Below are 27287 nucleotides of genomic sequence, written 5' to 3' on the forward strand. Positions count from 1 at the left end.
CGGCATTCTAGACAGGGCATCCGCGTTGGAATTTGAGCGTCCTGCCCGGTATTTGATGGTGAATTCAAAGTTGGACAGGCGGGCCATCCATCTCTGTTCCAGGGCACCGAGCCTTGCAGTGTCCAGGTGTGTCAACGGGTTGTTATCCGTGTACACGGTGAATTTGGAGGAGGCAAGGTAATGCTTGAAACGTTCGGTCACTGCCCACACTACTGCCAGGAACTCCAGCTTGAATGAGCTATAATTCTCAGGGTTCCTCTCCGTGGGCCGTAGCTTTCGGCTGGCGTAAGCGATTACCCGTTCTTTCCCTTGCTGGATCTGGGACAGTACGGCTCCTATCCCGATGTTGCTTGCGTCCGTGTGGAGGATAAAGGGCTGGCTGTAGTGTGGATATGCCAGGATTTCATCCCCCGTGAGGGCCATCTTCAGCTGGCAAAAGGACTCCTCTTCCAGCTTTTCCCACCTGAAGGGCGGCTTCTGGTTTTTGGCTTTCCGAGATTGACCTATCAGGAGGTCCTGCATAGGGGCTGCCATTTTGGTGAAACCAGGAATGAATCTTCGGTAGTAGCCTACCAACCCGAGGAACTGCCGCACTTCCTTTATGCTGGAGGGTCTTGGCCAGTCCTTAATCACGGTGATCTTATCAGGGTCAGGAGCCACTCCGTCAGCACTCACCACGTGTCCCAGGTACTGCACCTTTGGTTTCAGGAGGTGACACTTGGAGGGTTTCACCTTTAGGCCGTAGTTTGCCAGAGCTTCAAACACTTCTGCCAGGTGTTTCAGGTGGTCCTCGTAGGTCTTGGAATAGACGATGACATCGTCCAGGTATAACAGGACCGTCTCGAAGTTCCGGTGTCCCAGACAGCATTCCATCAACCGTTGGAAGGTTCCTGGTGCATTGCAGAGCCCGAACGGCATGCAGTTAAATTCACTGAGACCCATCGGGGTGGTGAATGCGGTCTTCTCCCGGTCCGCTTCTGCTACAGGAACCTGCCAGTACCCGCTAGTGAGATCCAAAGTAGAGAAGAAGTTAGCAGATTTTAATGCAGCTAAGGACTCTTCTATCCTTGGTAACGGGTACGCATCTTTGTGTGTGATACGGTTGACCTTCCTGTAGTCTACACACATTCTCATGGTGTTGTCTTTCTTTTTCACTAAGACTAGTGGAGCTGCCCAGGGGCTACAGCTGTCCCTGATTACCCCAGCCTCCTTCATGTCTCTAAGCATCCCCTTGGCGTGTTGGTAGTGTGCCGGGGGTACGGGTCGGTATCTCTCCTTTATGGGAGGATGGTCTCCCGTGGGGATGTGGTGTTCTACCCCCTTTACTCGCCCGAAGTCTAGCGGGTGTTTACTAAACACTCTCTCGTACTCTCGAACCACCCGATAGACTCCCTGTTTCTGGTGTGAGGGAGTGGAGTCAGTACCCAAATGCAGTTGCTGACACCAGTCCTCCATTGGTTTCTTAGAGCCGTTACCTTCCTCTGGTTGAGATGGAGGCAAGGGTTCCACGGCCTGTACAGAATTCTGGTTTATGGTGAACAATTTGGCTAGCGTGGCATACCGGGGCAGGTGTACTTCTCTCTCCCCGATATTTATGATGCGAACGGGCACCCTCCCATGGCGTACATCGACCACCCCCCATGCTGTCAAAATGGTGGGCCTACTGTCTGAGTAGACGGGTTCTACCATTGCTTGGTAGTCTCTACCTCTTAGACCAATAGCTGCCCGGCACCAAATCATCATCTCACTTTTTGGGGGCATGGCAATAGGGAACGGGTCACACATTCTCACTAGTGTTGAGCCACCCCCGTAGTGTTCGGGTTCGGTTCGTCGAACACCGGGATGTTCGAGGAACTGTTCGTCGAACTGTTCGTCGAACACCTTAGAACACCGTCGAACACCGTTAAAACCAATGGCAGGCAAACAAAAACACATAGAAACACATAGAAAACACCTTCAAAGGTGTCCAAAAGCTGACAAACTGCTCAGAAGACGCTCTCTTTAAAAAAGCCGGCCGGCAATTCAGCAGCGGCATACACCGGTACCCGACAATTTAGACAAGAAGGAATAGAGCATCACACATAGATTAGATAGATAGAAACATGTCAGTCACACATATAAGAAGCACAGTGACAGTGTTGCTTACTGTACTTGTCATTTAGTGTAAAGGATTTATTTAAAAAAATAATAGTGTTTTCATGCACTGTCTCTTTAAAAAAGCCGGCCGGCAATTCAGCATCTGTACCCGACAATTTAGAACAGAAAGAATAGAGCTTCACACATAGATTAGATAGATAGAAACATGTCAGTAATATATATATGAAGTACAGTGACAGTGTTGATTACTGTACTTGTCATTTAGTGTTAAAATAAAGGACTTATTAAAAAAAAAATTGGCGTGGGGGTCCCCGTAATTTTAGGCTCTAGCGGAGGTTAAGCAGACGGCTGGGGCAGATGTTTGAAGCCTGGGAGGGGGTTAATACCCACGGAGCTTCCCAGGCTACTAATATGAGCCCCCAGCTGAATACCTAGCCTTTACTAGCTATTAAAATGGGGGACCCCCCAAAAAAAATGACGTGGGGTCCCCCCTATTTTAATAGCTAGCAAAGGCTAGGCAGACAGCTGGGGGCTGATATTAATAGCCCAGGAAGGGTACCATGAATATTGGCCCCCTCCCAGGCTAGAAACACCAGCCGTCAGCCGCCCCAGAAATGGCGCATCCATAGGATGCGCCAATTCTGGCACTTAGCCTCGCTCTTCCCACTGCCCTGTAGCAGTGGCAGGGGGTAATAGGGCTGGGGTTGATGTCAGCTTATAATGCCAGCTGACATCAAGCCCAGGTTAGTAATGGAGAGGCGTCTATAAGACACCCCCATTACTAACCCCATAGTCAAAGTTACAAAAAAACACAAACACCCAGAATAAAGTCCTTTAATTGAAATAAACACACAATTCTTTATTGTTCTAAATTAAACCATACTTACCACCACGCCCATTCCAGCTGAAGCCAACGATCTCCTGCAATAAAAGAAAAATAATAAAGCAACCTCATCCTTACCTTTCCATGGTTCCCACGACTGCTTCAGCTCTGCTACATCGAGATGACAGGCTGGACCGCAGCAGAACGCTGCCATCCAGCCTGTCATCCCGCAGACACTGAGAAGCGCAGGCATGCTTGTGCTCCTCAGTGTCTCGCTGTGACAGCATCCAGATGAGCCGAGTTCATGTCCAATGAACTCAGCTCACCTCATGTACGTCACTGACAGCGTGGGAGAATTCTCCTGCACTCAGCGCTTCAGCGTGAGAATTTTCCCACGCTGTCAGTGACGTGCATGAGGTGAGGTCATGTCCAATGAACTCAGCTCACCTCATGTACGTCACTGACAGCGTGGGAGAATTCTCACGCTGAAGCGCTGAGTGCAGGAGAATTTTCCCACGCTGTCAGTGACGTGCATGAAGCTGATATTTAAATTTGGCGCACAAATCGGTGATTGGTCGCGGGCAGCGTCCGCGACCAATCAGCACGGTAGTGTTTAACTTTGGCGGCAAGATCAGTGATTAGTCACGCGCCAAGACCGCGACCAATCACCGATTTGGGCGCCACATTTAAATATCGGCCGCGACCAATCAGCACAGCGTTGTTTAAATGTGGATCCAAGATCGGTGATTGGTCGCGGCCGATATTTAAATTTGGCGCACAAATCTGTGATTGGTCGCGGGCAGCGTCCGCGACCAATCAGCACAGTAGTGTTTAACTTTGGCGGCAAGATCAGTGATTGGTCGCGGTCAAGACGGCGACCAATCACCGATTTGTGCGGCACATTTAAATAGGATGTCAGCGCCGCTCCCCGGTCCTCCCTTCACACCCTAGCCGCATGGATGTCAGCGGCGCTGCCTGTGCGGATACTTCCGCTGCGAGAACCCGGGACATGAGCGGGCGCTCGCAGCAGAAGTATCCCGACCCGCAGCGCCGCTCCCCGGTCCTCCCTTCACACCCTAGCCGCTGATGTCCCCACAGTATCCGCATGGTGTTACAAAGGTCCGGACATTTGTGTTAAAAATCGCTGATTGGTCGATGGCGCTGCCCGCGACCAATCACCGATTTGGGCGCCAAATTTAAATATCAGCCGCGACCAATCACTGATTTGGGCGCCAAATTTAAATATCCTCCGCGACCAATCACCCATCTTGGCTCCACATTTAAACACCGCTGTACTGATTGGTCGCGGACGCTATTTAAATGTGGCGCCAAAATCGGTGATTGGTCGCGCCCAGCGTCGGCGACCAATCAGCACAGCGGTGTTTAAATGTGGAGCCAAGATTGGTGATTGGTTGCGGCCGATATTTAAATTTGGCGCCCAAATCGGTGATTGGTCGTGGGCAGCGCCAGCGACCAATCAGCGATTTTTAACACAAATGTCCGGATCTTTGTAACACCATGCGGATACTGTGGGGACATCAGCGGCTAGGGTGTCTAGGGAGGACTGGGGAGCGGCGCTGCGGGTCGGGATACTTCTGCTGCGAGCAGTCGCTCATCTCCCGGCTTCTCGCAACGGAAGTATCCGACCAGGCAGCGGCGCTCCCCGGTCCTCACCAATACGATTAGCTGATTGGTCGCGCTCTCCGCACGCGACCAATCAGTGATCTTGGCGCTAAAGTTAAACACCGCTCTGCTGATTGGTCGCGGACGCTGCCCGCGACCAATCACCGATTTGGGCGCCACATTTAAATAGCGGCCGTGACCAATCAGCGAGATTGGTGCCAAATTTAAACCCCGCTCTGCTAATTGGTCGCGGATGCCGGCCGCGACTAATCAGCATTATTGGCGCCAAATTTAAACACCGCTCTGCTGATTGTTTGCGGTCACCGTCCGCGACCAATCAGTAGTATTGGCGCCAAATTTAAACCCTGCTCGGCTGATTGGTCACGGTTGCCGGCCGCGACCAATCAGCAGTATTGGCGCCAAATTTAAACCCCGCTCTGATTGGTCACAGTTGCCTTCCGCGACCAATCAGCGATTTTGACGCCAAATTTAAACACCGCTCTGCTGATTGGTCGCGGCCGGCGATTGCGACCAATCAGCATTATTGGCGCCAAATTTAAACCCTGCTCTGCTGATTGGTCGCGACCGCTGGCCGCGACTAATCAACATTGTTGCCGCCAAATTTAAACACCGCTCTGCTGAATGGTCGAGGTCGTGACCAATCACCATTATTGGCGCCAAATTTAAACACCGCTTTGCTGATTGGTCGCGACCACAACTTATCAGCATTATTGGCGCAAAATTTAAACCCCGCTCTGCTGATTAGTCGCGACCGCCGGCCGTGACCAATCAGTGATATAGTCGCCAAATTTCAACACTGCTTTGCTGATTGGTCGCGGTTGCTGGCCGCGACCAGTCAGCGATTTTGGCGCCAAATTTAAACACCGCTCTGCTGATTGCGCCGGGTCTGCCGCATACATATTCTAGAATACCCGATGCGTTAGAATCGGGCCACCATCTAGTTTCATGAAATAATTTAAAAAAAAATTGACGTGGGGCTTCGCACTATATTTGTGTCCAGCCAGGTACAGCAGGCAGGAACGGGCTGCCCCCAACCACCAGCTGCCTATTTGTACCTGGCCGGACACAACAATATAGGGAAGCCCTTTTTTTCTTAATTATTTCATGAATTTCATGAAATAATTAAAAAAAAAAATACGTGGGGCTTCGCCCTATTTTTGTGTCCAGCCAGGTACAACTAGGCAGCTGGGGGCTGGAATCTGCAGCGCAGGGAGGCCCAAGCTTTCTGGGTCCCCCCAGCTGCAAATTGCAGTCCGCAGCCACCCCGGAAAATGACGCGTTCATAGAAGCGCCATCTTCTGGCGCTGTACCCAACTCATCCAGGGCCCTGGTGCGGTGGCTCACTGGGTAATAAAGGGGTTAGGGCCAGCTTGGCATTATCAGCTGGCCCTAAGCCCGAAATTCATGGGGTCACGCCAATATTAGACATGACCACTATGAATTTCTAGTAAAGTATTTAAAAAAAACACAACACCCAGAAAAAAGTCCTTTAATTGAAATAAACACACAATTCTTTATTGTTCTAAATTAAACCATACTTACCGTCACGCCCATTCCAGCTGAAGCCAACGATCTCCTGCAATAAAAGTAAAATAATAAAGCAACCTCATCCTTACCTTTCCATGGTTCCCAGACAGCTTCAGCTCTGCTACATCGAGATGACAGGCTGGACCGCAGCAGAACGCTGCCATCCAGCCTGTCATCCCGCAGACACTAAGAAGCGCAGGCATGCTTGCGCTCCTCAGTGTCTGGCTGTGACGGCATCCAGATGAGCCGAGGTCATGTCCAATGAACTCAGCTCACCTCATGTACGTCACTGACAGCGTGGAAGAATTCTCCTGCACTCAGCGCTTCAGCGTGAAAATTCTCCTACGCTGTCAGTGACGTACATGAGGTCAGCTGAGTTCAATGGACATGAATGAGCTCACCTCATGCACGTCACTGAGAGCGTGGGAAAATTCTCCTGCACTCAGAGCTTCAGCGTGAGAATTTTCCCACGCTGTCAGTGACGTGCATGAGGTGAGCTCATTCATGTCCAATGAACTCGGCTCACCTCATGCACGTCACTGACAGCGTGGGAAAATTCATTGGACATGACCTCGGCTCATCTGGATGCCGTCACAGAGAGACACTGAGGAGCGCAAGCATGCCTGCGCTTCTCAGTGTCCGCGGGATGACAGGCTGGATGGCAGCGTTCTGCTGCGGTCCAGCCTGTCATCTCGATGTAGCAGAGCTGGAGCCATCGTGGGAACCATGGAAAGGTAAGGATGAGGTTGCTTTATTATTTTACTTTTATTGCAGGAGATCATTGGCTTCAGCTGGAATGGGCGTGGTGGTAAGTATGGTTTAATTTAGAACAATAAAGGATTGTGTCTTTATTTCAATTAAAGGACTTTATTCTGGGTGTTTGTGTTTTCTTTTAACTTTGACTATGGGGTTAGTAATGGGGGTGTCTTATAGACGCCTCTCCATTACTAACCTGGGCTTGATGTCAGCTGGCATTATAAGCTGACATAAACCCCAGCCCTATTACCCCACTGCCACCGCTACAGGGCAGTGGGAAGAGCGAGGCTAAGTGCCAGAATTGGCGCATCCTATGGATGCGCCATTTCTGGGGCGGCTGATGGCTGGTGTTTTTAGCCTGGGAGGGGGCCAATATTCATGGCACCCTTCCTGGGCTATTAATATCAGCCCCCAGCTGTCTGCCTAGCCTTTGCTAGCTATTAAAATAGGGGGGACCCCACGTCATTTTTTTGGGGGGGGTCCCCCATTTTAATAGCTAGTAAAGGCTAGGTATACCGCTGGGGGCTGATATTAGCAGCCTGGGAAGCTCCGTGGGTATTACCCCCTTCCCAGGCTTCAAACATCTGCCCCAGCCGTCTGCTTAACCTCCGCTAGAGCCTAAAATTACGGAGAACCCCACGCCAATTTTTTTTAAAATAAATCCTTTATTTTAACACTAAATGACAAGTACAGTAATCAACACTATCACTGTACTTCTTATATATGTGACTGACATGTTTCTATCTATCTAATCTATGTGTGATGCTCTATTCCTTATATTCTAAATTGTCGGGTACCACTGCTGAAATGCCGGCCGGCTTTTTTAAAGAGACAGTGCATGAAAACACTATTATTTTTTTTAATAAATCCTTTACACTAAATGACAAGTACAGTAAGCAACACTGTCACTGTACTTCATATATATGTGACTGACATGTTTCTATCTATCTAATCTATGTGTGATTCTCTATTCTTTCTATTCCAAATTGACGGGTACCGCTGCTGAATTGCCGGCCGGCTTTTTTAAAGAGACGGTGCATGAAAACACTATTATTTTTTTTGATAAATCCTTTACACTAAATGACAAGTACAGTAAGCAACACTGTCACTGTACTTCATATATATGTGGCTGACATGTTTCTATCTATCTAATCTATGTGTGAAGCTCTATTCTTTTGGTTCTAAATTGTCGGGTACCGGTGTATGCCGCTGCTGAATTGCCGGCTTTTCATGTTTCACTGTGAGCACTGTTCCCATCGATTTGGGCAATCACTGTAATGCCACAACCACCATGGCTGTGGCATTACAGTGAGTGGCAGACAATCCCTGCATGACTGGTGCTCTAAATAGAGCCAGACATGCAGGACAAGCTTTTGGTGCACGAACAGTTATCGAACATAACCTCGAACAGCCGAATTTTTTGCAAATCGTTCGGGTTCGTCGAACAACTCGAACACCGCCCAAAACAGCTCGAATCTGAGATTGGCGAACAGTTCTAGTCGAACACCGCTCATCTCTAATTCTCACGCTACCTATCTCACCACCAGATAGTTCCACCTGTTGCCGCTTCATCAGTGCCCGGATCTCTTTTTGGAGCACACGCTGCTGGCCGGAACTGGCGTTCTTGGCAACCTGCTGTAAAATGAGAATCACCTCTGCAAGACAATTTTCAATCACATTAGTTCCCAAGGTTATTCTAGGGTGACTCTCATGACGGTCTATGTCCACTATAATCAGTCCTTGTGCCGCCAGTTCGACTTTACAGATCTTAATGGTCACCTCTTTGAATCCCACCTGCGGCACGGGCTGACCATTGCTGGCGATGATACTCAGGTCGTCATCTGGGTAGCGGGTTATGTCCGAGTCATTCCAGTACTGTTTAAAGAGCACGTACGGGATGGTGGTCACCTGTGACCCAGTGTCTAGTAGGGCACTCATAGGAATGCCATCCAGTACCACAGGCAAGATTGGACGTCCCCCTACGTATTTATCACACCAGTTTGATGGGCCTGATGGTCTTATGCCTGGGGGTTGGCCCTCTACCCCAGGTTGTGCCCGTTTAAATGACAGTACCTTGCCACATGTCCGGGTTGATTGCAGCGGCGGCAGATGGGTCGTCCGTCCTCGTTGTATCTGTCGCTGGGTCTTCCTCTGGCCGGTGGGGTCCTCCTCAGTCGGCACCACGGGACGTCCTCCGGTCCGGATGCCAGCTGGATCTTTCCTGGAGAAGAGACCTGTAAAGACTGCACAGTTCTGGTTAGCGCGGCAACGCTCTTAGTCAGCTCTTGGACCTGCAGGTCTGTAGCCGGGTCACTGTTTAAAGCCTGTGCATCAGCTCCCACAGGCCCTGCAGACAAGGGCGCCGTCTCCTGGTGGTAAGTGATAGCAGGGCGCCTGTGGGTCACAGCGCCACCTGGTGCCGGTTCTCGGAGCACCCGGATGGCTCTGTCCTTGAACTGTGCAAAGTCCAGGTCAGGGTCCTGTAAGGCCATTGCCCGCAACTCGGTTCGGTGGGCATTGCACAGTAGACCCTCAATAAATTGTTCAGTCAACAGCTTATCTTCATTTCCCACGCTGTCAGGGTCTGCCTGCTTAATGGCTCTCAGGGCCTCTTGTAGGTTTAGAGCATAGTCTCTTATACTCTCATGTGCCCGTTGTTTGCACCCATAAAATCTTAGTTTTATTTCGGCTGAGGTGCGGGTGTCAAATGTGTCTTTCAGCCGGGTTAGTATGTCTCTGACAGTCCTCTTCCTCCCAGGTGGCCAGGACTTTACCTCCCTTTGGGCTGCCCCGATTAATTGGGCCACCAGGATGCTCACTTTTTGCTCTTCTGTGAGGGGGTACACCTGGAAGAGGCTATCCAGTCTTTCTCTAAAGTCATTTAGAGTATGTGACTCCCCTGAGTACTGGGGTAGCCAGGTTGCCCCCGGGATATAGGGCATGGTGAATGGCATGACTGCTGCAGCGGTTGCGCTGGCGGTGGCTGTGGCAGTGGAGCTCCCCTCGGTATCCGGCATCCTCCTCCCCCCTAGTGGACCGTGGCCTACCTTGCGATGCTCTTCTTCCGTAGGCCGCAGCTCCGCAGTCGATCGTCGGGGTTGAGGACCTGGCGTCGCGCTCCGATGACGTCAGCGTCGCTCTTCCTCCCTTCCAGGACCTTGCGCAGCGTCAGAGCGTGGGGCGGAGCTTCGGATCTCGCGCGCTTTCGGCGTCCACGCCCCTCTTCTTCCTGCTCGGTGTCCCGAAGATGGCGTCCGAAGGCGGGAAGCAGCTGCGGATGGCGGGAAGAAGGCAGAAAACGGCGGGAAACAGTCCAAGATGGCGTCTGATGGCGGGAATCGGCTCCGGAAGGCGGGAAACTTCACCACAGGTAAGTATAAAAGTCTCTTTTTCAGGCACGCAGTACCCGGTGGTTGCGGGCACGCAATCCTGCCGACTACGCCAAAGTTGACGCGCCCCCTGGGCCTGTGCTGCTGCTGCTGTGCAGGGGGAATACCCGGAGCTGGATCGCTGGGGGTTGTAGTTCTCCGTGGCGGTGACCCGGTCTGTGCCCAGGGTGGTCAAACCAGTGGCAGTCTAAATGTTGTAATAAGTGTCCGACTACGCCACCCGTGGATTGCGGTCAGTGGGGACCGCCGCTGCGCTGCCGACCGCTGAGGCTGATGTTGGTTGCGCAGCCGAGTATGGGATAACTCCCCACGGGAGGAGTATTGCCTCAGGGCAGCTAATGTGAGAGATGATGGGAGTGATGGTGTGAGGGTCCCAGTACTAATGGTGCTGGTGCGGCAAGGAATCACAGAGACGTGTGGTGCAGTTCAGGGTCTTTACTGATGGTACAAGGCAGACCCTCCCGGGAGTACTGGCTAGTATAAGGGGCCTGGTCAGTCTGCGAGCAAGCAGGAGTTCCCCTGGCCAGGTGGAGTTGTAGGCCTCCCCGTTTATCTGCACTCTTCCTGGCTACCTTGCTGTCAGCGGTTACAAGTAGCCCACGTCCCTGAGTATACCGTGTGGTGCTCACCCGTATGGCTGGTGACTTGGGGCCTTCTGTTAGCCTCCGCTCCTGGATGGCGGCGCTGGTCCCTTCTCTGTGACTGAGCCTCCGGGCTTCTATGGCCAGTGGACCTGGAATCCCCTGCCGGCTGGTTTCTGCTGCTGGGTGTATATCAGTCCCCACAGCCTCGGACTCCTGTGTCCGGCTTTAGTATCTTCGTCCAGGGCGAACTCTGCTCAGCTCCAGCCCCTGGACTTCTGCTACTGCTCCTACAGAGCTCCTGTTCTAGGTTTCCCTGTGTCTGGAACTGTCTGCAGCTCCACTCTGACTCTGACTGCTCTAATCCCGCCCCAGACCCAGTTTAAAAGGGCAGATTCCTCCCCTCCCAGGTCTGGGCGGACCGTGTTGCATGTTTAGGGATCCTGACCAGAGAAACCTCCCACTTGCTCTCAGACATAATATCTCTATTACTGTGGCAACCAGACCCCTGGGGTGTCACACGGAATACTGGCCTCAATATAACGCTCCATACGGAATACTGGCCCCCATAAAATGCTCCATACGGAATACTGGCCCCAATATAACACTCCATACGGAATACTGGCCCCCATAAAATGCTCCATACGGAATACTGGCCCCCATATAACACTCCATATGGAATACTGGCCCCCATAAAAACCTCCATACAGAATACTGGCCCCCATATAACGCTCCATACAGAATACTGGCCCCCCATAAAATGCTCCATACAGGATACTAGCCCCCATATAACGCTCCGTACAGGATACTGGTCCCTTTATAATGCTCCATAGAGGATACTGGCCCCAATATAATGCTCCATGCAGGCTGTTCCCTCCACATAATGCCCTATGCAGACTGTTCCCACCTTATAATACCCCATGCAGGCTGTTTCCCCCCTTATAATGCCCCATGCAGGATGTCACTCCCCATATAATGCCCCATGCAAGATGTCACCCGCCATATAATGTCCGATGCAGGATGTCACCTGCCCATATAATGCCCCATGCAGGATGTCACCCCCCTCTTTATAATGCCCCATGCAGGATATCACCCCCCTCTCTTTAAAATGCCCCATGCAGGATATCACCCCCCCTTTATAATGCCCCATGCAGGATGTCACCCTCCCCATATAATGCCCCATGCAGGATGTCACCTCCCCCCATATAATGCCCCATGCCTCCATACATTAAAAAAAAAAAATAAAATACTCACCTCACTCCTCCTCACCTGCTGCCGCTGCTCAGGTAAGGACTACAGCGTCGCCGAAGTTGTCCTGCTCTGCGCTGCCTGTGATGTCTCAGGGGAGGGCGCGGTGGAAAGACGTCACCGCACCCTCTGACCTGAGACGTCACAGGGAGCGCACAGCAGGATGACAGCGGATCTACGGAGGCATGGGGAGAGGTAAGTATCCGGCGGCTGGGTCCCTGAGCAAGCGGGGAAGAAGGGCGGGCGCTGGCATCACTCTCCTCCGCCCATAGCTCGGCGGGGTACCTGACCGCGAGTGGGCCCCCCACCTGCTCAGGGCCCCGGCACTTGCCCGGGTGCGCCGGGTGCTGACGCCGGCCCTGATGCTCTGAGAAAAAACAGTTCAAGGATATCTATATGAAGGAGGCCACTTTGAGACTCCTGAGTACACCTATATGGTGTGCATAAGTAATATTACCTGTCACTGAGAGGAAAGGTTTTGTACATGTTAAATTGTTGTCACAAATTTTACATTCAAATATGAGACGTAATAAATAAAAACAAGTATAAAAAGTGCGAAAGAATCATCTCGTCTAAAGGTGAATAAGACCGGTGAGGTAACTTGCAATAGCACAGTTTAAGCAAATGGTGTCAGAACTTGAATCCTGTGGTATAAGGCCCCATAAAAACCCCAGAGTCATATGTTCCAAGTCTGTACAGCAGCACAAGGATACCATGCAGCTTTTTAGACCTTTAGTAAGCTGCCATATAGGCTCTCTGGACTTCTGTTAGCACAGAGCTGAAAAGCACAGTGTTGGACTGCGGAACATTGGGTTCACCAAAGGACTTGACTCTGAGGGCCCACCTTTAATCTATATAGAACCTATGCATTATCAATAATGGAGTTTTCAGACCAGAGCAAATTTTCCTCAGGCACTGTATATCATGGTGTTGACATAAGATACACAATGTTAGGATTCGGCTATGATTGCCAGTCAACACATGATTGCTTATTTGCGATTTGCATTCTTGTGGTCATGTGCCAACAAGCTAATTTTCCTGCTCCTAAATCTTAAATAAAATGTCCACTACTTTTTTAAATTGCCCCAATGTATTTAGCATGTGGCCATAAGTTTTTTTGTAAATAACTTTAGTCAGGGGCATTGCTAGGGTCCAAAAAGGTCAGGGGCCCAAGCCCCAAAGTATGTGTTTCCCCATACAACCTCCCCGCCACTTACAAGAGGATATATACATATATATTTACAGTATACCATTGTTGCTAACCTAAAATAAACAATGCAAAGACCAATATTACCAAAATTACTACTAAACAAGGCAAAAATAATACTGCTACACAATGCCCCCTACCATCACTACTACACAGTGAGTACTGTATTTTTCAGACTATAAGACGCACCGGACCATAAGACGCACCCCAAATTTTGGGGTGGAAAATAGGAAAAGAAATATTTTTTAAGATGGGGTCTGTCTTATAGTCTGATTAGGTATCTTACCTGGGGGGCTGATGGAGCAGGAGGCAGGGTCCTTCAGGAAACCGGCCCGGTGGAAGTGGAGGAATGCTGCGGACCCTGGATACATAAAGCTGGTGCTCCAGCAGCTGTGAGTTGCGGTGATGGTGGAGCAGGATCGCAGGTCCCTCTGTTCCCTGCCTCAAGAACTTGGTGGCAGCAGAAGAGGTGAGACGCCGGTGTCTGGCTGGGGCCTGTGGATCGGCTGGGGCCTGTGGACTTGCTGGGGCCTGGGGCCTGTGCACCTGCCTGGAGCCTGTGGACTTGTTGAGGCCTGCGGACCTGCTGGGGCCTGGGGACCTGCTGGGACCTGCTGGGACCTGGGGACCTGCCTGGGGCCTGGGGACCTGCTGGGGCCTGGGGACCTGCGCACCTGCCTGGGGCCTGCGCACCTGCTTGGGCCTGGACCTGTGAGCGGCATCCGGCAGTGAAGCAGAGGAGCCGGGGCCTGTGCCGGGCTGTGAGCGGCGTCCGGCGATGTGGCAGAGCAGCGTGTGCGGCTTCCGGTGGCCGCGGCCATCTTCCTGAGGCCGTGATCTACAGGAAAATGGCCACCGGAGCTCCCGTCGGCACATGCGCTGGCCCAGGCGGCCATTTTCCTGTGGATCATGGCCTCAGGAAGATGGCCACAGCCACCGGAAGCCGCACACACTGCTCTGCCGCACCCTGCCGGACACCGCTCATAGTCCAGCAGAGGACCCGGCTCCTCTGCCTCACCGCCGGACACCACTCACAGCCCGGTACAGGGCCCAGCTCCTCTGCCTCACCACCCGACACCAGCCACTCCAGCACAGGTACAGGCCCCGGCTCCAGCTGCATCTCACCTCTGCCGCCGCCCGAGGACCCTGCGATCCCCACTCCACCACCACCGGTAAAGTAACGTTCGGACCATAAGACGAACCCCCCATTTTCCTTCCAAATTTTGGGGGAAAAAAGTGCGTCTTATGGTCCAAAAATACAGTACATAGCATTATAATATGACCATTGCCTCTACATAAAAAAACACACTGTACAAAGACCATCTGACTTCTCATATTTCCAGGATCTATTCCCGACCTGCACAACCTGCCCATCCTGCCTGCTCTTCCAACGTGGAACAGTGACCCCAATACTTGAAATATTATGTCATTACTATGATTATCCCTCCACCAATTAATGCTGCAAAGAATGTGTGCCAGATAGAGGAGGCCTATAAAAATAATAGCGTCCCATAGAAAGTAGTAAAGACCCCACTGTGCTACCTAGCAAGTAATAATGCCAAATATGCTCTTTTGAAAGTTATAATATCTGAAGTGTCCCCTCCAAGCAACAAATACCCTTGACTATCCCCTTTAAGTAATAATGCCCCTCAAAGACACAATCAAAGCTAAACTAATAATGCACCCATTTAAAAGAAATAATGTCCTGAGTGCCCCCACAGCCCCCTGTATACTGTATGATGGTTCCCACAGCTCCCTACACACGGTATGATGGTCCCACTGCTCCCTATGCATTGTATGATGGTCCCCACAGCTCCCTACACACTGTATGATGGTCCCCAAAGCTCCGTAGACATTGCATGATGGTCCCCACAGCTCCCTACACACTGTATGATGGTCCCAACATGTCCCTATGCCCTGTATGATAGTCCCCAAAGCTCCCTAGACACTACATGATGGTCCCCACAGCTTCCTACACACTATGCGATGGCCCCCAAAGCTCCCTGTGCACTATATGATGGTCCCCAAAGCTCCCTACACACTGCATGATGGTCCCCACTGCTCCCTATGCACTGTATGATGGTCGCCCATGGCTCTCTATGCACTGTATTATGGTCCCCACAGCTCCCAACACACTGTATTATGGTCTCCACAGCACCCTATGCACTGTATGATGGTCCCCAGAGCTCATTACACACTGTATTATGGTCCTCACAGCTCCCTGTGCACTGTATGATGGTCCCCATAGCTTGTTACGCACTGTATTATGGTTCCCACGGCTCCCTATGCATTGTATGATGGTCCCATAGCTCACTACACACTTTATGCTGGTGCCCACAGCTCCCTATGCCCTGTATGATGGTCTCCAAAGCTCCTTAGACATTGCATGATGGTCCCCACAGTTCCCTACACACTGTATGATGGTCCCCACAGCTCCCTATGCACTGTATGATGGTCCCCAAAGCTCCCTAGACACTTCATGATGTTCCGCACAGCTCCCTACACATTGTATTATGGACCTCACAGCTCCCTATGCACTGTATGATGGGCCCCACAGCTCCCTATGCACTGTATAATGGTCCTCACAGCTCCCTATGCACTGTATTATGGTACCCACAGCTCCCTATGCACTGTATGATGGTTCTCACAGCTCACTACACACTGTATTATGGTCCTCACAGCTCCCTGTGCACTGTAGTGTAAGAAGGAAGACTTGCCTAGGGACAGGTGCGGAGCTCCGACGCCGGAACTGCCAGGGTCCTGCCCAGTGTTGCCAGGGGACGGGATTAAGAGTGCACGGGGGACTTCCTGGACAGTGCTGGGGGACAGAGGAGAGGGATGGAAGAGAGGAAGTCAGATGTCTGGGCTCGCGCGAAAGAGACAGTTGGTTGTGGAGAGCAGACCGGCAGTTGGGGAGAAACGGTCTGACATGCCAACAACACGAGAGAGACGTGCTGCCCTGTCCTCGGTGAAATAGAGACGTGCTGACCTGTCTGCGGTGCCGCAAAACAAGGGGCGTTCGGTCTGTACCGGGCCTACAGAAAGTGATCGTTCAGTTACCTGCATCACCACAGTTTTCCAGACATCTGACGTTGACCAGTGACGGGTGAGAACGCACCCGGGATTAGTGATCCTAACGCAGTTTCTTGTACGCCGGAGGAGCTTGCTACGGCTCTTAAAGGAGTCGTGACCGCTGTCGTGTGGTCAAAGGACTGGGGGCCCAGTGGGTGAGACCCGAGACCGCCCACTGCCGCCAGAAGACGGACAGCCTCCGGAGTGAGTGTCTGAAGACGGACGTAGTTATCTCTAAAGGACAGATAAGTGCAAGCCTCCAGTAATCTACCTTCTCTTATTCAGTCTGAACTTTTGGGACTGCGCAGTATTGTTCATCCTTTCCGTGTTATAGTTAAACCACAATCGTTTATTGTCCGATTTTACTGTTTTATTGTTGTGTTACTTAAATTTACACTCCCTGCGTGGAGAAACCAAATCTTGAATTAAACCTCTGCCATACTCTCTGCGTGCTGTGTCCGGCATCCGAGCCTTTTAACATTTGGCGTAGTCTGCAGGATGTCGTCCCCAGAAGCAGTTGCAGGCATGGCAGACCAGGCCAGCGTGAGAGCCCCTACAGCTAGCCTACCCCTGGGCGCCAAATTGAATAATCTCCCAAAGTTTACCGGAGACAACATGGTGCTGTGGGATTGGGTAGAACGGGTTAAGAGCATGTTACAGATGCACCCAATGACCCCCGATATGCAAGCAGAGATAGCTTTGCTGGCTTTAGAAGGAGAATCTCGACAGTCAGTAATGTTTCATTCCCCCACTGACCGAAATACAGTGGAAAAGGTGGTACGGATCCTAGAAGAAATGCATGGGGACCCTACTAATGTGGCAGAGTTAAGGATGCGACTGTTCCAACAGGTACAAAGGGAGGGGGAGACTGTGACCCAATATGTCAACGCCCTACAGAGTGTGTACACTTACATCACTAGGAAAACAAACTTAGAAGACGTGGGAGTGGGGCCCCCAGACCAGTTCGTAGCCGGCCTCAGAGATGCGCAGCTGAGACAGGCCTTGCGAGAGCGCTTGCGCACCAACCCGCGTATGACATTTCTGGAGGCAGGGGCAGAGGCCCCCGTGAGGGAACTGGAGATGGGAGTAGTGACCCTGGCAGGGATGGTCCGGGGCAATGCAGTGCCCCCGTCGCCCACGGCCGAACCAGAATGGGCCCGAGAGATGCGACGGGAGATCCAAGAAATGTGAGAAGAGTAGTACAATATTCGAGTGGCTCAATCAGTGAGAGCCGGAACAGTTGACCCGAGACCCCCGGGCAAAGTAAAGGACAAGCCCAGACCCCGGGTTGGAACAGAGCACAATCGGGTGGCCCGACGACCCCCTGCAGACAGGGGACCAACGTGTTGGAATTGTGGGGGCATGGGGCATTACGCCAGGAGCTGTGCCAGTCGAGGAAGGCCTCGGTCCCGGCAGACGTTAAACTGACGGGCTCCGGGTGTGAGGGACGCAACCCGGAGAGGAGGAAGGCAGTGAGTCCCGAAGACTTAATATCCATGAGCCCGACAGTGTGGGCCGAGCTTGGCGGACGGGCGGTTCACTGCTTGATCGACACGGGATCTCAAGTGACCACCATGGTAGAAACTTATTTCCGTCAGCGGTACCCAGAGATGGCACGAAATGAAGGGGGTCCCTTGATAAAGCTCACAGCCGCTAACCAACTGCCCATTCCGGTCACAGGAGTAGTGTGGTGACGGGTGTGCGGACAAGATGTGGGAAAAAAAGGAGTCGCCCTGACAGGCGGAGATGCCGGCCCAGGACCACCAGTGACCCTCGGTATGAACGTGCTGAAGGAAATCGGGCAGATCCTGATTAGGGAACCATGAGAGCTCACACTAGGGCGGTGGAAGTCTAGAGCCCCTCAAAGGAAGGCCCTCCAGCAGCTGATCAGGGTGGCCCAGACGCAAGAGACCTCGAGTGGGGGAAAAGTTCTGGGAAAGGTGATAATACCCGCCACCAACACCCTCACCTTTCCACCAGGACAGACAGTCCTCACTTTACCCATCCAAGCCTGCACCCCACTAGAAGGGGTAGAGATTCAGATCGAGTCAACCACCGTGGACAAGATGCCTCCGGGTCTATTGGTAGCGCGGACCTTGGCTACCGTCCATAAGGGAAACGTGGTGGTACGATGCGTGAACCTGAATCTGAGTGACCTCATTCTTCCCGCCAGGACCGAAATGGCCCATGTCTACCGCATCTGCGGGTTTTGCTCGGCTTGTGTTCTCCAGTCTGTTCCATGTGAACAGAGCCCTGTCCTGTCTACCGCATCTGCGGGTTTTGCTCTGCTTTGTTTGTTCACCGCATCTGCGGTTTTGCTCTGCTTTGCTTGTTCACCGCATCTGCGGGTTTTGCTCTGCTTTGCTTGTCTACCGCATCTGCGGGTTTTGCTCTGCTTTGCTTGTTCACCGCATCTGTGGTTTTGCTCTGCTTTGCTTGTTCACCGCATCTGCGGGTTTTGCTCTGCTTTGCTTGTTCACCACATCTGCGGTTTTGCTCTGCTTTGCTTGTTCACCGCATATGCGATTTTGCTCTGCTTTGCTTGCTCACCGCATCTGCGCTTTTGTTCTGCTTTGCCTGTTTACCGCATCTGCGGGTTTTGCTCCGCTCTGCTTGTCTACCGCACCTGCGGCTCCGTTCCTGTATTCAAGACTTTACTGGTCCCTATCCTGCCTGCGTTTCTGCCTGCCAGTACCTGCCTCTCTGCATGTCAGCCGTGCCTGCCTGTGCCCACCTGTCTGCACGCCAGCCGTGACTGCCAGTGCCCACCTGTCTGCATACCAGCTGTGCCTGTCAATATCCACTTGTCTGCATACCAGCCGTGTTTGCCAGTACCCACCTGTCTACATGCCAGTCTAACCTGCCTGTTCCTCCATTCCCCGGTGTGGGTCAACAGCTGTGACCGGGGTCTGACCTGGAGTAGCACCTGGTCCTTCTGCTCGGTTCCTCCCTGGTTCACGGAGTCGACTGAGCCGCGCGTGCGACCTTGGTCGGACCGAGTTGATACTTAGTCACACCCCTCCAGGCACTCCTCGGTTCATGGTACAGTGGGATCACTAATCACGCTCACGCCAGTCTGTCTGGGCTCAAGCGTAATAGTTTGCTCAGGCCATGGTTCCCATTGACCCCCACGGCCCTTCGCTCTCAGAGACATTTTGAATCCTTGTCTGGCGAATACGTGCACCAAGAAAAATTTTTTTCTCAAGCTGTGGCCCAGGCGATTTACGCACCAGCCCAAATGGATCTATCAGCACTCGTTCCTGCGGATCCACCACGGTACTATGGGGATCCAAAACAAAGCCATGCATTTGTGGAGCAATGTATGCTGCATTTCAAGTTCTATGCTCACTATTTTTCTACTGATCGGGTTAAAGTAGCATTCATGATGTCCTACCTAGCGGGTGATGCCTTGAAATGGATCACCCCCCTATGGGAAGCATGGGATCCTATCGTCTCTGACCTGCAGGCCTTCCTGGTGGCCTTTCTAATGGTCTTCAATGACCCTAATCCTGAAGCTTCTGCTAAAGCTTCCCTTCCCAATATCCTGGAGCTGCCCCGATGGGTGATGTGTGTAGGTAGCCTACCAGTTCTCCAGCCTGAAGAGACTGCTGCCCACACAGAATCCACACAGGATGACAATGCCCCACAGAATACTTCCCTTCCCAACCTCAAGAGGCAGCCCAGACGTGCAAGGCGTAGAGGTAAACCGTCACGACAGGTTCTGTCCTCCCAAAGACATCTTTTTCCCCAGCCTGTAGAGGCAGCTCTCCGCACAGAATCCATGAAGGATGATTATGTTCGCCAGGCAAAGCAGAGGCCAGAACTCAGTCACAAAATTGGATTGCGGTCCCGCTGCGGTTGTTTGGGACCCCATGACGGTCTTTGTCCAGAGAAGGTTGGAGAATCCCAAGACATTAGGCCTGTAGGAGAGGCTGCCCTTGGCGTTAGTGTTTCCTCTCCACAGATGACCATGACTGTCTCCGTGGCAAGTGAAGGCCTCGGATTAACCGAAAGTTTCAGGCGCTAAGTCTTGAAGAGTCAGTGTCTGGTTCCCGGCCGACAACTCGAGAAGTCGGTTTGGGCATTGTCTGCGTAAGGAGAAGCCCTACTCAGAAACAGTCAAAATATGTCTGTACAAATTAAGCTCCAGATTGGAACATTACACGTGAAGAAGTTCACATTCCAGGTGTTGTCGGGTTTACCCTCAAGTCGTCCAGAGCCGAGAGATCTAGTGCCCGTTCAGGTCTGGAGATCCTGCATGGTGTTTCCTGGGGGACTGCTGAGGTGCAAGGGGTGTCCAGTCCCCATATCTGCAGGACAGTCAGCAGTTTCTTCTTCTTCTTCACTAGATCTGCTAGTCGCTGACTCGCTGTGCGCTGAAGTCTCCGAAGGAAGGGAAGCGGAGGCATTGTCCCCACACAGTCTCGACGATTGTACCAATGATCTGGCTTTAGGCACTGCCTCGCCTCGCAGACGTGTCATCTCAGAGACCAGACTAAGGTTGGTCCCTAAGCAAGGATCCTCCATCTCTAACAAATCTGGCAATAAGTCCATCAAGGCGGTGGCTACCTCCAAGTCTCTGCACTCCTCCAACCAGGCGGAGGACCTTCAGTTGTCTCCTGAATCCTCCGGCGTGCTACCTGATAACAAATGGAGAGAGACTTTTCTGCACCATGTACCTGGTACTTCGCCCACTTCATCCAGTAAGCTTGGCAAAGTGTCTGTCAAGGCAGTGGTTACCCTCGAGTCTCTGCACCCCTCCAACCAGGTGGAGGACTTCCAGTTGTCTCCTGAATAGTGTTGAGCGATACCTTCCGATATCGGGAAATATCGGATCGGATTGGATCGGACCGATACCCAAAAAGTATCGGATATCGCCGATTCCGATACCGGAAACCAATGCAAGTCAATGGGACAGAAATATCGGAATGAAAATAAACCCTTTCTTTCCTTGTAGGCTAATTCTACATGAAGGAAAACAACTAAGAATAATGTAGAATGTATTGGGGAAGGTGGGGGAGACAATAAAGGCATAGAGGTTTAGCCCAATCAAATGGAATAGCAGGAATTAATATTTTTTTTAAGACGTTCTGAGTTACGGAAATGTTGACTATGTTAAGTATTTTTATATTTTGTCAGATATTTATGTTTCACTACTTCCATGCTCTTCACCTTCTTTTTTACTTCTCCCACACTTTCTACTTCATCATCCTCAGCATCAGCATCTTTTTCATCCACTTCTTCTTCACCTTCTTCATCTTCTTCTTCACCTTCTTCGTATTATTCTTTTTTTTTACATTCTTCATATTCTTCTTATTCAACTATTATTCTTCTTCATATTCTACTTCTTCATCTTCTTCATATTATTCTTCTTCATCATATTCTTATTTGTGACAGGCATTCCTGTAGTTGTTATCTATAAAAATTTGAACATTACACCTTTCTTTCTACCCGTCACAAAAGATTTACAACAGGATTTGTCCGCGTTCAGTTTGGCCTGCAGCAGCAGGTCTTTTCCAGGGGCACCACGAGGAGGAACGGACTCACCCCCATACACTGCTTAGTCATCTTCTGCTTATAATTTAGATATTATCTTTTGCTTTGATTTCTAGTCTTATGCTTAATGTTCTTCCGCTTTTTGTTCTGCAGCTTCTTGTACTTCTGCTTCTTGGTTTTCTGTCTCTTGTTCTTCTGTATCTTGCTGGTTGTCTTCTCTTCTTTGTCCACTTGGTCAACTTCTTCAGGGTCATCTTCTTGGTCTTGTTCGGGGTGGTCTTCAGGGTCGTCGTCTTCGGGGTCCTCGTCTTCAGGGTCGTCGTCTTCGGGGTCCTCGTCTTCGGGGTCCTCGTCTTCTTCAGGTTGGTCTTCAGGGTCCTCGTCTTCAGGGTCCTCGTCTTCGGGGTCCTCTTCTTCTTCGGGGTGGTCTTCAGGGTCCTCGTCTTCAGGGTCGTTGACTTCGCGGTCCTTGTCTTCTTCGGGTTGGTCTTCAGGGTCCTCGTCTTCAGGGTCCTCGTCAGGGAGATCCAGAGTGATTACCAAGAACCATTTCAAAAAGCTTGAACTTGGAAATGTAGCAGAAGGTACAAGAAGGCTGAGGAACTACCGAGGACCAGCTGACGGTACTGGAACCCGGATGGGTAGCAGAAGGTACAAGAGCCAATGGAACTACTGAGGACCAGCTGACGGTACTGGAACTCGGTTACTAAGCAGGAGGTATCTGTGCCAGAAAGCACTACCAAGGACCAGCAGATGTTGGTAGAACTTGGATACCGAGAAGGAGGCACCTAATCCAAAGGCACTGCCGAGAACCAGCTGACGGTACTGGAACCCGGATGGGTAGCAGAAGGTACAAGAGCCGATGGAACTACCGAGGACCAGCTGACGGTACTGGAACTCGGTTACTAAGCAGGAGGTACCTGTGCCAGAAAGCACTACCAAGGACCAGCAGATGTTGGTAGAACTTGGATACCGAGAAGGAGGCACCTAATCCAAAGGCACTGCCGAGAACCAGCTGACGGTACTGGAACCCAGATGGGTAGCAGAAGGTACAAGAGCCAATGGAACTACCGAGGACCAGCTGACGGTACTGGAACTCGGTTACTAAGCAGGAGGTACCTGTGCCAGAAAGCACTACCAAGGACCAGCAGACGTTGGGGGAACTTGGGTACCGAGAAGGAGCCACCTAATCCAAAGGCACTGCCAAGAACCAGCTGACGGTACTGGAACCCGGATGGGTGGCAGAAGGTACCCAAGTAAAAAAAAGTTTCAAGGCCGCGAGCCGGCCGCAGTTACCAAAACCCACAGTCCTACAGGGGGTGCTTGTCCTATTGGCACTATGGAACCAACCTTCATTGCCAGATCCCGCAGCCCACATAGGAGTCACCTAAACTGCAGGCACCATAGAGTCGGCTAACCCGACCGCAACACGACAGGACAACGTATTGGAGGCAAAGTGACGTTGACACTACCTGGAAACAGCTGGTGTGCTGGAACCAGGCTGGGCAGGAGGGAGTACCCATGCCAAAGACACTGCCGAGAACCAGCTGACGGTACTGGAACCCGGATGGGTAGTAGAAGGTACAAGAGCAAATGGAACTACCGAGGACCAGCTGACGGTACTGGAACCCGGATGGGTAGCAGAAGGTACAAGAGCCAATGGAACTACCGTGGACCAGCTGACGGTACTGGAACTCGGTTACTAAGCAGGAGGTACCTGTGCCAGAAAGCACTACCAAGGACCAGCAGATGTTGGTAGAACTTGGATACCGAGAAGGAGGCACCTAATCCAAAGGCACTGCCAAGAACCAGCTGATGGTACTGGAACCCGGATGGGTAGCAGAAGGTACAAGAGCCAATGGAACTACCGAGGACCAGCTGACGGTACTGGAACTCGGTTACTAAGCAGGAGGTACCTGTGCCAGAAAGCACTACCAAGGACCAGCAGACGTTGGTGGAACTTGGATACCGAGAAGGAGGCACCTAATCCAAAGGCACTGCCGAGAACCAGCTGACGGTACTGGAACCCGGATGGATAGCAGAAGGTACCCATATAAAAAAAAAGTTTCAAGGCCGCGAGCCGGCCGCAGTAACCAAAGCCCACAGTCCTACAGGGGGTGCTTGTCCTATTGGCACTATGGAACCAGCCTTCATTGCCAGATCCCGCAGCCCACATAGGAGTCACCTAAATTGCAGGCACCATAGAGTCGGCTAACCCGACCGCAACACGACAGGACAACGCATTGGAGGCAAAGTGACGTTGACACTACCTGGAAACAGCTGGTATGCTGGAACCAGGCTGGGCAGGAGGGAGTACCCGTGCCAAAGACACTGCTGGGTAACAGCTGGCGGTGCTGGAACCCATGGTAAATACTAAAAATAGAGTGGAGCCAGAGGTGTAATTGGAGCAACTTTAAAATCTGTAGTAGTGTGAATGTGGACAGAGCAGGAGAATTTGCCGGACACACAGCTGGGGAACAGCTGACGTTACTGAACCCCAATAACACTGGAGCAAGCGTTGACTGTGCAGACGGCACTTCTGAGCAGCAACTGGCGGTATTGGAGCCCAGGGTAAATACTAAAAACAGAGGAGCCAGAGGTGTAATTGGAGCAAGTTTTAAATCAGTAGTACAGTGGATGTGGACAAAGCAGGAGAATTTGCCAGACACACAGCAGGGGAACAGCTGACGTTACTGAACCCCAATAACACTGGAGCAAGCGTTGACTGTGCAGACGGCACTTCTGAGCAGCAACTAGCGGTATTGGAGCCCAGGGTAAATACTAAAAACAGAGGAGCCAGAGGTGTAATTGGAGCAAGTTTTAAATCAGTAGTACAGTGGATGTGGACAAAGCAGGAGAATTTGCCGGACACACAGCAGGGGAACAGCTGACATTACTGAACCCCAATAACACTGGAGCAAGCGTTGACTGTGCAGACGGCACTTCTGAACAGCAGCTAGCGGTATTGGAGCCCAGGGTAAATACTAAAAACAGAGGAGCCAGAGGTGTAATTGGAGCAAGTTTTAAATCAGTAGTACAGTGGATGTGGACAAAGCAGGAGAATTTGCCGGACACACAGCAGGGGAACAGCTGACGTTACTGAACCCCAATAACACTGGAGCAAGTGTTGACTGTGCAGACGACACTTCTGAGCAGCAACTAGCGGTATTGGAGCCCAGGGTAAATACTAAAAACAGAGGAGCCAGAGGTGTAATTGGAGCAAGTTTTAAATCAGTAGTACAGTGGATGTGGACAAAGCAGGAGAATTTGCCGGACACACAGCAGGGGAACAGCTGACGTTACTGAACCCCAATAACACTGGAGCAAGCGTTGACTGTGCAGATGGCACTTCTGAGCAGCAACTAGCGGTATTGGAGCCCAGGGTAAATACTAAAAACAGAGGAGCCAGAGGTGTAATTGGAGCAAGTTTTAAATCAGTAGTACAGTGGATGTGGACAAAGCAGGAGAATTTGCCGGACACACAGCAGGGGAACAGCTGACGTTACTGAACCCCAATAACACTGGAGCAAGCGTTGACTGTGCAGACGGCACTTCTGAGCAGCAGCTAGCGGTATTGGAGCCCAGGGTAAATACTAAAAACAGAGGAGCCAGAGGTGTAATTGGAGCAAGTTTTAAATCAGTAGTACAGTGGATGTGGACAAAGCAGGAGAATTTGCCGGACACACAGCAGGGGAACAGCTGACGTTACTGAACCCCAATAACACTGGAGCAAGCGTTGACTGTGCAGACGGCACTTCTGAGCAGCAACTAGCGGTATTGGAGCCCAGGGTAAATACTAAAAACAGAGGAGCCAGAGGTGTAATTGGAGCAAGTTTTAAATCAGTAGTACAGTGGATGTGGACAAAGCAGGAGAATTTGCCGGACACACAGCAGGGGAACAGCTGACGTTACTGAACCCCAATAACACGGCAGTAAGTGTTGACTGTGCAGACGGCACTTCCGAGCGCCAACTGGCGGTGTTGGAGCTCAGGGATAATACTGAAAACAGAGGAGCCAGAGGTGTAATTGGAGCAACTTTAAAATCTGTAGTAGTGAGAATGTGGACAGAGCAGGAGAAATTGCCGTCCGCACAGCAGGGGAACAGCTGACATTACTGAACCCCAATAACACGGCAGCAAGTGTTAACTGTGCAGACGGCACTTCCGAGCGCCAACTGGCGGTGTTGGAGCTCAGGGATAATACTGAAAACAGAGGAGCCAGAGGTGTAATTGGAGCAACTTTAAAATCTGTAGTAGTGAGAATGTGGACAGAGCAGGAGAAATTGCCGTCCGCACAGCAGGGGAACAGCTGACGTTACTGAACCCTAATAACATGGCAGCAAGTGTTGACTGTGCAGACGGCACTTCTGAGCGCCAACTGGCGGTGTTGGAGCTCAGGGATTACAGTTCAGGTGGCAGAAACATGAACACAACAGGAGTCCTGGATACTGTTGCCAACCAATTATTTATTCTGGAAGAGGACTGGCAAATTCATGAGAGATCCAGGCCTTGTTCATTTTGAGAAAAGTAAGCCGGTCAACGTTATCGGAGGATAGTCGCATGCGACGGTCTGTTAGTACACCACCTGCGGCACTAAAGACGCGTTCCGATAATACACTAGCAGCAGGGCAAGCTAGCACCTCCAGTGCATACTGACTAAGCTCTGGCCATGTATCCAGCTTACAGACCCAAAACTTGAATGGAGAAGAGCCGTCTGGGAGTACACTAAGAGGGCAAGACATGTAGTCTGTCACCATCTGACGGAAACGTTGCCTCCTGCTGACTGGAGCCGTCTGTGATGGTGTAGACATTTGTGGCGGCGGGGACACAAAACTTTGCCACATTTCGGCCATACTGGTCTTGCCTTGTGCTGAGGCGCTGCTTCTGCTCCCTCTTTGTGCAGAGCTTCCTCCATTGCCTCGACGCACTGAGCTGCTTTGTAAAGCACTAGCAGCACTGCTCTCGGTTGGAATGGAGTACATGCTGGAATGCACCAGTGCGTCTTGGTACTCCCGCATTTTACGCTCCCGGTTCAACGGTGTTATGAGGCTTTGTAAGTTGTCCCGGTAGCGAGGGTCTAGGAGGGTGGACACCCAATAATCAGCCGTGTTGAGAATGTGGGCGATGCGGTGGTCGTTTCTCAGGCACTGCAGCATTAAATCAACCATGTGCTGCAGACTGCCAACTGGCCAAGAAACGCTGTCCCCTGCTTGAGGCGTGATCTCTGCCTGCTCTGCATCACCCCACCCTCGCTCTAGATACTGACTACTAGAGCATTGTGTACCTCCCTCCTCTGGACAGATCTCTTCCTCATCCATTGACTCCTCCTCATCCTCCTCACAAAGTGTCCCCTGCCTAGGCCTTTGTGAGGAACCACGTTGCGCAGACTGTAGAGAAGCAGATGGCATTTGTGACTCCTCATCCTCCACCTCTTCCAAAACCTCGTCC

The sequence above is a fragment of the Phyllobates terribilis genome, unplaced genomic scaffold, assembly GCF_046119375.1.
Source record: "Phyllobates terribilis strain yellow unplaced genomic scaffold, ASM4611937v1 Scaffold_1__5_contigs__length_1240528914, whole genome shotgun sequence".
NCBI lineage: Eukaryota > Metazoa > Chordata > Amphibia > Anura > Dendrobatidae > Phyllobates > Phyllobates terribilis.